The sequence below is a fragment of the Bicyclus anynana genome, chromosome 23 (genome assembly GCF_947172395.1).
Source record: "Bicyclus anynana chromosome 23, ilBicAnyn1.1, whole genome shotgun sequence".
NCBI lineage: Eukaryota > Metazoa > Arthropoda > Insecta > Lepidoptera > Nymphalidae > Bicyclus > Bicyclus anynana.
Genome location: NC_069105.1, coordinates 3,673,974 through 3,686,304, shown reverse-complemented (window position 1 = coordinate 3,686,304; position 12,331 = coordinate 3,673,974). Strand labels below are relative to the sequence as shown.

The window sequence follows — 12,331 nt, the reverse complement described above, 5'->3', positions numbered from 1 at the left end:
ATAAGTAAGCGGTGAAAGTGCATCGGGCTTCGAGGTCAACGCTATAATAATTGAAGCTGCTTCATATAGCTGCATTTATTGAGCTATTTTATAATAGAGTTTGTACGGAGAAGTACTGTCATCTTGATCGTTTACTATGGGCCACATGAGAAGGCTTATAGTCAGTCAGCGAGCGAAGGAACAAGCTTGGAGTTTATCTGTGTTATTGAATCAGAAATAATAATGAGCAGGGCACATAGTACAAGGAGCCGATGGACGTTGGGGTCCCATGATGCTGGCGACCCCGCACCGGAAAGCACAGCATTGGTCTACCCCCCACTACATTAACAACATTTCTGTGTGCCAGTCTGAAGGCTATGGTTGTTACTGTAAGCAATTACAGGATCATGAGGCTTAAAACCTATGCCTCAGGTTGAAGGGTGGGGAATTTGCATGCTTGCGATGGTTGTCACTTGCCATCAGGTGAGCCATATTTACTATATAAAATTATACATAAGTACGTAGGTATAAAACAAAGTCAGATTAATCAAGTTGTTGAAATTGTCTGTTCGATTTTTATGTTCTTTGATTTGTTAGATTGTCCTTCGGTGGACAATGGTACAATAACTAATAAAATAACGGAGAACTTTTAAAAACCAATGACTATGTACATATGTAATTTATTCATTTTGCTCATACAGGAAAATATTTTACTTATATCTCATGAACTTTCGTTCTATACCACCGAGTTAACGTTCCAGACAACAACATCTTAACAATGTACTCGCAACATTGTTAAGATGTTGTTCTCGTAACAATGCAAATTTAAAATTCATTTATCATAGATATGAATAGATATTATTTTTTCTGTCATATTTTATTTCTTTTCACTAGTATTATAATATTGTAATCGTTTTTAATGCTTGTATATTTATAGTGTGAATGAATGCCAGTGAAAATTACCTAAATCTATATCTTGTAAAAACAAGACAACATCGAGAAAAGAAAATGACGTAAACATACCGTTAGGGATAAAGCGTAGGTGTTATTTTACGATTATATTAACTTAATAAAGGCATATGAGTGTACGTAAACGCTTTCATTATTATGTAAATCCATTTTACATACAAGGTAAGACAATGTAATATAGCATCGATGCATTGCCTATTAGGGCTTCTGTTATCTTTTTATTCTGTGCCGTCCGATAGGCAGTCTAGTCGCGACCTTTGCTTGCGGTGTACGCGTAAAAAAATAACGTTCTAAATATTTAAAAAAATAAGACTTGGTTTATTAATAAACGTGGTTGACTGTAATAAAAAAACTATTAATGATTATTATTAAATGATTTTAATGTAATTTTTTTTTAACTTTAAACGAAAGTGTTGTGTTTTTAATAGTGCTATTTAGTGTAAGAAAAATATTAAAAAGTTGAAAAGTGAAGGATTTAAGTTGTAAGCTAAAATACTGAATGTTCATTTTAGAAGTTTATCGTAAGCTTTTAAGTTTGTGCTGTATTTACAAGATTTTAAGTGGTAAATTAAAAAAAGTCGAAATATATTTTCGACATGAGTACCTATTTGGTAAATTTTAAAAGATCTAGGTAATGTTATAGGATAAACAAATGGTAGGAGGTTCAGATCTTGTGTTGGTAGAGTTGTTTTTTAGTTACCTATAAAAAAAAAACATTATTAGTCTATGCATTATTTTATCTTTAATGTCTTCGTCGGGAAGACAGAGCATCTAATGAGAACCTCAATAGCTCAACGGTAAAAGCGGTCGGACTCATCACCGAGAGTCGGTGGTTCGATCCCCGCCCTGTTGGTCTATTGTCGTACTCACTCTTAAGTCTTTCCCGACTAATTGGAAGGGATGGGAATGATGATTGGATGGGGATGAAAGAATGGGGATGGGTATACATATACCTGCCTATTTTTAACCGACTTCAACAAAAGGAGGAGGGTCTCAACGCGTATGTTTTCATTTTTTATATTTGTTACCTTATAACTTCGTTATTTATTAAACAATTTTGAAAATTCTTTTTTTGTATGAAACAATATAATTAGTTCCATTGTATACAGGAAGAAATTTTTTCAAGTACGGATATTTTTATATTTTGTACATAAACAAAATTTAATGAACACGTATTTTTTCTTTTTTTTTTTTAACTCAAAAATAACAAAGTTATCGTTAGCTAAAGTAATTTACGTTTAAACAGAATTTGAGGGTCACCCTATCGCTGTACTAGGTAATAGGCAACTACAAAATCAGCTGGTAGGTAGGTTAGCGAGCGCCCGCGCCGAGGGCCGTTGACCTTTGTGCGTTTATTTTATTTTTGTTTGATACCTATTATTTTTATAATAATTAAAGGTCGTCACTTTTGAGCTGAGTACCGATATTCCCTTCATACTTTATTGGGCTTAGGACCATCAATAATGCCTGAAGTGCATGCGTAATAATAATAATAAATTTTCATTAATATTAATGAAAATTGGTTAAGTATTTTTTTGTTAAAATCAAAATATATAGGTACTACATCTTTGGAGTCGGTTCCATTTTTATGTTAAAAAGAATAAAAAAAACATACGCGTTGAGTAGAGTACCTCCTCCTTGTTTTTGAAGTCGGTTAATTAATGATTCCAATGTTTTTAGTATATACGATAGTGTACATCGCAATTTCACAGTTCAACGTACCTATAATTTAGCAACCGGCTAGGTGTTTTACATGTCCACTAAAAAAATTCATTCTCACGCACTCGCGGTTCTTGCGATTCACGCTCGTTCGGAAACGCGAAACCATAAAAAATCTAAATGTGACATAGAAAGTTTATCTTCTTATCTTTCTAATACGATAGCTAATGAGAAATCGTTTAGCTACTTTTTTTTAAAGACTAGAATATAGATTCTAATATAATCAAAAGAGAATTTATTAATATTACGTTGAAAAAAAATTTAAAATGATTTTGTTAATTTATTTAAATTAACTTAATACTTTTCTTTTCTATAGAGTCCTTGCCATTCCAAGCTGGGATCTATTTAGGATTTTATTCTTGCTGTATTGAAGGTCTGTACTGTAGGGCTATTCTGTAAATAAGTTTTGTATAACTCGTCGAGTTTTGAATTAATTTTTATCTTTCTCGTTCTATAGTATCGTATAAGACGGAGAGAGATAGCACTTGCCAGTTTTATGTCAACCACTGACGATCAAGTAAGCTCACTTGCTTGCAGCAGTAACGCCTTGACAGCCGATAAAACTGATCGTCAGTTGATCGCAATCTGCATGATGTCATGCACATCACGACCAACACACGATCAGTTTTATCGGATGTCAAGCCTTTAGCGCTGCAGGCATGTGAGCTTACTTACTACTTACTACTTACCTGATTGTCAGTGGCTGACGTTACAAACAAAAAGAAAACAATCAAAAAATAAATATCACTACCGATGGTAGTAGGCATTGGCAGTAGCTATATGTATAAGTACTTACTCTAATAAGAGGATTAGCATTCACGTACGATCGTAGACCATGGGATTTGGAACCCTCAAAACTTTAATTATACGTTTCTGACATTAGTTATCACCCTTAACTCAAGACATAACCTGACGTTTAAATCCGTACCAGAAATTGACCATTAGCACCAAATCGTCATCGAGATCGCCATATATAATTACCCTAACACCCTAAGCTCACCACTCCCATTGGAGCGACGTGATGGCTAACGCTAGCCACTCACTTTCAAGTTTACCGTCAAGTCTGCAGAACGCTTATTTGGACGGTGAACAAAATATCGAAATATAGTTATGAGTATAGTTTCGATATATTTTCACTGCCCTTAGCAACCTGAGGGCCCAGTGGCAGTTTGATAATGTTACTATCGCGTTATAGTAAACGCGAATTTCTAAGGAATTGAAACAGCGCCATCTAGTGGCTCTACTGAACAACTGTTTCAATTCCATATTAATTCGCGTTTACATCAACGCGATAGATAGTATGAAAATATTGAAAAATCCCACTAGGCAGCGAACTTGATCGTGTGTGGCTGGCGTAAGGCTTAACCCTGCACCACAGTAGATATATTACAAGCAGTAGTTGGACTTCATACTAAAGGTCGAAACGCGAGCTATACCTACGCAGCTCGTACGTGGGGTGATCGTGGGGTGAAGACCGTTGCGACTGTGCCGCGGTGACGAACGCAGTGTATTGGATTTTTTAATTATGACGACTAGGAAAAAAGTTATTATTTTTATAAAGTTTGATTAATATTTTGTATTCTAAAGGCATAATTTAATAAATATATATATAAATAAATGCTTAAATGATAAAATTGTGTAAACAGGTAAATGACGTAAACGTTAATATAATATTATTAAATAATTATTTATTAACTTCTTCATTTAGGTTGTTTTCTTTGATTATTATGTAATACATAGATTTAAATCTTATGACATGTATGTTTTGTATACCTGTATTTTAAGGTAATAAAGAAGTTACGTAAAGAAGTTGTTTGAATTTAACAACATTATTGTGTTGCTCATACTTTAATGTATTTGAATAAAAAAAGTAAAGAGCCAGCTGATATCAATATACCTATCCAGATTTTTTTATTAAACTACTAGCGAACCCGGTCAATCTCAATTTGTTTTTTGTAGTTCAGGGTCAATTTTTTATCGTCTATTCTATAGTGTGGGGGTATCGTTATCGGTATTTTTGTACATTACATAAGGGGTTAAAGTGCTAACATAATCTACGGAACCCTACACTACGCGTGGCCCTAGCACACGCACTTGACCGATTTTTTATTATTTGGTCACCTAGTATGGTGGTAATAGATAGATGGCATCACCAAAATAAATATATGAAGGTCCTTCTAGATCATTGATTAGTATCAGCCTTATTTAAATCTACCAATCAAAAAACAACACGCATTTTATTGATCACTTCCTATTTTACTACAATTTACAAAGTATTTTATTTGTTTATTTAAAAAAAAGTATATTTACAATCACATAACTAAATGGAAACACAAAGTTGGCAAATGTAATTAAAATGCTGGAAACAGGCAGCCCTATCACATGTTTACGGAGCGCGCGGCTGTAGGTATTTATTTCAAAAATATGGCCGAGTTATTATACTGCTTGTAATATATCTACTGTGCCTGCACTGTGCCAGACTGTAGATGTTAAGGGTGTTTTTGTCTGCATAACTTTCCAACAGGTGCGTATTAAACGTGGACCTGTTAAGAGATAAATAAGTGAATTTTATCAAAAACCAGATAAACAAGTAGGTATTTGCTCGTAAAAAGTAAACATTAGGTACAGTAATTATAACCAGTTGTATGAGCGTCGAGTAGGTAGGCTGAGGCAAAAACGTGCGAACGTTTGAACAAAGAAGTTTTTATATGGTGAAAATACTTATACTATACCATTATGTTGAATGAGTCCTATAGGTATAAATTCTTTACAAGTTAGCCCTTGACTACAATCTCACCTGGTGGTAAGTGATGATGCAATCTTAGATAGAATCGGGCTAACTTGGTAGGAGGAGGATGAAATCCACACCCCTTTCAGTTTCTACACGACGTCGTACCGGAACGCTAAATCGCTTGCCGGTACTTCTTCGCGGTACGGTTTCACCCGCGTGGTTCTCGTTCCCATAGGAATACGGAGATAATATCTAGCCTATAGCCTTCCTCGATAAATGGGCACACTGACACAGGAAGAATTTTTCAAATCGGACCAGTAGTTTCTTAAATTAGCGCGTTCAAACAAACAAACTCTTCAGCTTTATAATATTAGTATAGATTCACAGACAACGTGGCTTTATGTCGGTAACACTATTTTTCTAAATCAACCCCTACAACTTTTTCTAAAATATATTGTTTGTAACGAAATATTTCAAAACTATTTGGCACGGAATCCTACCTAGCATCTTTTTAGAACAGTAAGTGAACTCCTTGAACAAGAGAACTGTAGAAGTTAAATGTAGCAAAAAATAAGTTAATTAAAACAACTGGGTTCATAATGTTTATCATTTACTTAACCGGAATCCGTAGCCTTGTGTTTTAACCCTCTTTTCAAAAGGAAAGGGAAATAAGTTTTTATATGCATTCATATGTAGGTTCCTAAGTAATGTCAGGTGGTAAAACTTAATTGCCTAGAAAATGTGATTTCTGTTTAGATAATAATTATTTATTAAAAATATTCAGATAAGTACATTTTAAGAAATTAAATATCACGTTTCTCAAACGTCGAGGAAACCTGCATACCTGAGAATTGTGTGAAGTGTGCCAATCCGCATTGGGCCAGCGTGGTGGAGACTCGAGCTCAGCAGTGAACCGAATATGGGTTGATAATGATGATGAATATCTGTTAAAATCGTTCGTGTTCTTTTAAAGAGTTGATAGAAGTAAATTTTACAAATTCAAAATGAAAATTCATTATTATTCTAGTAGGTTAGTTCACAAGCATATTTCAAACGTCAAGTTTGACTATTTGTAAAGTCTCTACCACCGGTTCTGAAGGCAGGTTTTGCTAAAAGGCGCCAATAAAATAAACTGGTCTAGATTTTCGTCATTTTACATCAAATGGCAGTGATTTTTTGTTTTACGATCATCTAACATGATTTTTTCAACGAAATTACGTAAATACCGGTTTTACGTTGAAATAATCGTACTACCTACTTGTTACTACCACTTCAATATTACTGCCACTTTACGTAAAATTAAGATAATTATCTCATTTTATACGAAAATATAATGAAAAACGTTGTGTAAACACATTATTTGAATGGTAGGTACACTGAAATACAAAATAACCCTGCAGAGCTAACTTGTTATTTGCAAAGATATCGAAAAGTGTCTAAGAATTAAGTGATAGGCAACTGTTTATTATAAATATAATCCTACTTACCCGACTATAAAGCTGTTTAATACTGAAACTCTAAACCGCACGAATTGAGGTTAAGGGTGTGATCACACGGTGTTCACGAGACTGTGACCGACCGTGTGTGAGTGTGTGGGTGTGTGTCTATGTGTTTGTGTGTGTGTACAATACACGCTGCTGATGTGTGGGTTGGAGTGGGTGGTGAGACCTCGGAGGTTTGAGGCTTTTGCCTTTTAGTTAAGAATGAAATATTACGTCCTTTGTTTAAACTACCTGCTATAGGTAAGCTAGTTTTGGATCCAACAATTCAAGAGCTTAATTAATCAATGTGTTGATTAAAACACATTTAATAAAATTGAAGTACCTTACATGACTGATGAATTGGCGAATATTAGGCGGCATTTGGACTGGCTTTCATCTGCACTCAAGAATTATAGATAATATTATTAATTTGCATCATCACTTAAATAAAAAGAAATAAAAATAGTTTTCGGCAAATTGCATTGCTGACGCTTTTCCAGTTTTAAGTTGAAACTGGATTCAACTGGAACTGGAACTGGAACTGCGTGTTAAAAACTTTTTTAAAAAGAAAAGCCTAAATATAAATAAATATATCTTAAATATAAATAAATATATCAGAAAGCCGTGATAGCCCAGTGGATATGACATCTGCCTCCGATTCGATGTGAGTTCGAATCCGGTCCGGGGCATGCACCTTCAACTTTTCAGTTGTGTGCATTTTAAGAAATTAAATATCACGTGTCTCAATCGGTAAAGGAAAACATCGTGAGGAAACCTGTATACCAGAGAATTATCTTAATTCTCTGCGTGTGTGAAGTCTGCCAATCCGCATTGGGCCGGCGTGGTGGACTACTGGCCTAACCCCTCTCATTCTGAGAGGAGACTCGAGCTCAGCAGTGAGCCGAATATTGGTTGATGACGTGACGTATCTTAAATATAGATAGACTACCCGGATAAAGTAGCAGGCATATGTCAGTATTGCACACGACAGGGAAGCACTTCGAGTGTATGTTTTATTCGCTGATCGGCTTAGCGACATCTTATAGCTTAATCCCTTTACGGGTTTGCGTCATATCGTTATGAGTACGAGTGATGTAGGAAACGATGGCTTCTTGCTATTTGTAGGTTTCGTTGTAGTCCAGGGGTATAGCTACCGTCGTATCAGTAACCCCCGGTCTACAGGGCCCCATACGTGTGAAAGCAAAAATTTGAAAAATGTTATCCTTAATTTATTTATTTATTTATATACATGACATGTGCCCAGAGAAACATTACAGTTTCCCAATTCGTTTCTCGAGCAATCAGGAATAATAATTACGACAATAAATCTTAAATTACAAAATGAATATTAAGTAAACAAAATAAATTAAAAATAATAAATTCAAATTCAATCAAATTAAAAATTAAGAATAAATTAAAAATAATAAATTCAAATTCAATCAAATTAAAAATTAAGAATAAATTAATATTAACCAATTCAAATACATTAAAATTAAACAAAAATTAATATCTGGTGCTTCACTGGAAAAAAATCCAAAATAATATTATTACATCTTATGTAGTACGAGTGTGTGACAACAAACATACCAATTTTACTTTATGGTGAAAGACTTAGGGGTAACTAAATCAAAAACCAAAGAGATTTTTCGGGATTTGTCGCTCGTCTATTGGGCCCTTCAACTAGTTTTGATACTGAGCATACTCCTAGGGACGCTACGGGGTTGTAGTAATTGTTGATCCATAGGTACGCTAGCTGTAAATGTGCAGGTCTAAAGTGCTGTGCTAAATGGGCAGGTCATATTGCACGTATGGGCAATGAAAAATGGGCAAAGAGAGTGACTACATGGCAAGGACCAACATTCAAAAGAAAAAGAGGTAGACCAAGAGAGAAATGGGTCGATGAAGTTATAAAAAAAGCCGGTGAAAATTGGATCACCAAAACGAAAGACAGGCACCAAATGGAGGAGGCCTTCACCCGTAGAGGGGTCCATAATGATTAAGGAAGAAGAAAGAGAAAAAAAAAAGAAGAAAAATTTACTTTTGTAAATTCATTTATTATTTTATGCATGCACATCATTTGTTACATTATTGATCTGGTAAATGAAGCCTGTGTTATTCGCTGATAAAATAGCTTTCCATTGGTGGTAGAATTTTCAAAATCGTTTCAGTAGTTCGAAGCGTATTCGTTACAAACAAACGTTTATAATATTAATTAATGTAGATTTAAATAATAATTAGGGCATCTTTACCTACCAACAATATCAAGTCTCTTGAAGTCAATATCAAGAATCATGATCGATAATCTGACAATGAAATTACTGCTAAGTTGTTAAGTAATGTAGAAATTTCCCTCTACTCGGATAAATGGGGTTAAGCCGTGGTTAAGCCTGCTTAACCTAAGCTGTTCTACCATTAACACTGACCAGCTAGCTAGTGCAATGTCAGGTTTCTGAGCCAGTATGTAATGTCAAGTATAATCTAATGAAAAGTATTAGGAGCTTATCGAATGAAAAGTAGTAAGAGCGTATAAGAGCCGTGACAGCGCAGTGGATATGACCTCTGCCTCCGATTCCGGGGGGTATGGGTTCGAATCCGGTCCGGAGCATGCACCTCCAACATTTCAGTTGTGTGCATTTTAAGAAATTAAATATCACGTGTCTCAAACGGTGAAGGGAACCTGCACACCAGAGAATTTCTTAATTTTCTGCGTGTGTGAAGTCTGCCAATCCGCATTGGGCCAGCGTGGTGGACTATTGGCCTAACCCCTCTCATTCTGAGAGGAGACTCGAGCTCAGCAGTGAGCCGTATATGGGTTGACAACGAACGATTGTGGATACTAGCAAAGCCAGTGACTTTGTCCGTTAAAACTGTAAACGAGCAATTCTTGTATTAAATAATAGCTGACGCCGCGCGGTTTCACCCGCGTGGTTCTCGTTCCCATAGGAGTACGGGGATAATATATAGCCTATAGCCTTCCTCGATTAATGGGCTATCTAACACTGAAATAATTTTTCAAATCGGACCAGTATTTCCTGAGATTAGCGCGTTCAAACAAACGAACTCTTCAGCTTTATAAATTAGTATAGATATAGAATATATATTAAAATGTTTTTGTTAAAACCGTTTAAAAATTATTACAATTATGTTTACATCGTTAAAAAAATTAAAAAAGGAAATTCTAAAAATGAAAAACATGTTTATTAATCATTAACTTGAACAACACCTAAAATGGTGTTACTAATTAGTTTCCCTCGAAGCCTTGAGTTTGGCCAATGCCATACATTCTCTTGCGTGTTGTAGGCGTTCATTGGATTGTAATTGATGTTTCGCTTGCTATAGGCCAAGAGCCAGTGACCGCCAGATCTTCGTCATTGCATAAAAGCTGAATGTTTGTCATGACCATGCTCTTGCCATAGGTAAATACGGTAAGCAACTGTCGACTTTGGATCACTGATGTCTTTATGTCTTCACGGTAAATTAGGTTAGTAGGTTTAAGGTTTAACAAAATCGCCTACGCTTTATGCCTACGGTTTAAGGTTTCAATTAACCTAGGTAATAAATTAAACCTTGGGTAAAAAGCGTAGGTGATTTCGTTATTATTTTATTCAACAAAGAATTACGTATCATATCGACAACCGCCAGACAATTTGTGTTAACATGAAGTTCAATACCAATAAAGATATAAACTTCAAGGATATTTCAGGCAAAGGATTATCATGAAGCTTAGTATCAGGTGACTTAGGAGTTATAACATGAATTTAAGTAGAGTATTCCATCGTCCATATAGACTAGCCGGCGTCCTGCGGTTTTATACGCGTAGTTCCCATTCCCGTAAGGATGCTGGGTTAAAATATAGCGTATGACACTCACAAATAACGTGGCTTTCTAGTGGTAAAAGAATTCTCAAAATCGTTTCGGTAAATCCAGAGATTACCCCCTACAATGCCACAAACTTTAGCTGTCGATAATATTAGTATAGATTTAAAATTTGGTTTCTTATATCCCAAACCTAAAACTATGATTCAAACTATATAGGTTTACCTTACTTACCTATGGTAAGATCATGGACTGGACAAACCATTACAGAATGACGGAGGTCTTTCCACCACTAGCTCTCATCCTACAATCCTTATCGATATATCGCCCACTGACGTTAACGTTTTAATTGATTACTGCGTTCATCGATCGTAGATTGTATCTATTCTATACTTTGTATATTGATTATGACAAGGAATATTTCCACGTGTAATCCATAATACCTTACGTTGGATTGTTAGTTGCACAATATTAGGGTGCTTTTCCATCGGAGTTGCACTTTAAAGTGATTGTATCAGGAAATTCTGATTCGACCTTAAATTATGTATCCTTATGAAATGTTTTCACTTGACGATGCTGAATCTGGTGTGAAACGTCGAGATTTTAAAAGGAATTTGAGCGATATCCTTGTATTCGTCGTCGTTATCAACCCATATTCGGCTTACTGCTGAGCTCGAGTCTCCTCTCAGAATGAGTGGGGTTAGGCCAATATTCCACCATGCTGGCGAATGCGGAATGCGGATTGGCAGACTTCACACACGCAGAGAATTAAGAAAATTCTCTAGTATGGAGGTTTCCTCACGATGTTTTTCCTTTACCGTTTGAGACACGTGACATTTAATTTCTTAAAATGCACACAACTGAAAAGTTGGAGGTGCATGCCCCGGACCGGATTCGAACCTACACCCCCCGGAACTGGAGGCAGAGGTCATATCCACTGGGCTATCACGGCTCCTCTCACTTGGATTCGTCACTATTCACTATTCATAAAATAATTCATTATTTGGCCTACTTTTTGTTTGTTAAAAGTTTATAATACAAACGCTCGCGTGTTGTAAGCGTTTATTCGATTAAAATCGATGTTTTGGTTGCATTTCTTATCGATATATCGCTTAGATATAAACTTTTTAATCGATTACTGCGTTCCTTGATCGTGTACAGATTGTATCCATTCTAAACTTTGGTACTTTAATTTATTCATCATAGTGTTGAATTGTTAGTTACGGAAAATAAGGTTGTCTTTCCACCTGCGTTACCTACGACTAGCAGATACTAAAGTAGTTGCTATTCCCGCGGGAAAACGGGGATAAAATGTAGCCTATTTTACTAGGTGAACTAGCTTTCTATGGCAGTTGAATGGATTTTGAGTTCTGAACGGATTTTCTTCCGGTTTTTACCAATAGATAGATTTATTCTTAAGGAAGGTTTGCGTGTATAAAAGCGTCAAGGATTTGTATGAATTAGTTGAAATTTGCCGATAATCGTGTCGGAAAAAGTCCAGATACAGGCATACCCTTCCAAATATAACAAAACAAAACATGGTGGTTCTTAGAGAAAGATTCTACGTAGACGAAGTCGCATTATGATATATGAATTTTGACATTAATTGATAAAAAACCAATAATTTCTGCTTTCC

The 12,331-nt window shown here is 35.4% G+C and overlaps 1 protein-coding gene across 4 annotated transcripts in view; it reads left to right on the top strand.

Moving 5' to 3' along the window:
• The window catches only part of LOC112049971 (uncharacterized), a 154,098-nt gene that overhangs the window by 122,555 nt on the left and 19,212 nt on the right, over nt 1-12,331 (top strand). Inside the window, exon 1 of one of the 4 annotated variants that reach the window (XM_052888801.1) lies at nt 1,190-1,430. The exons of 2 other annotated variants lie outside the window; for them this stretch is intronic. The gene's annotated coding sequence lies outside the window, so the exon portion shown is untranslated. Of the gene's footprint in view, nt 1-1,189; nt 1,431-1,495; nt 1,512-12,331 lie in introns of those variants that run through there. One more of the 4 variants, XM_052888802.1, reaches the window with a different exon arrangement.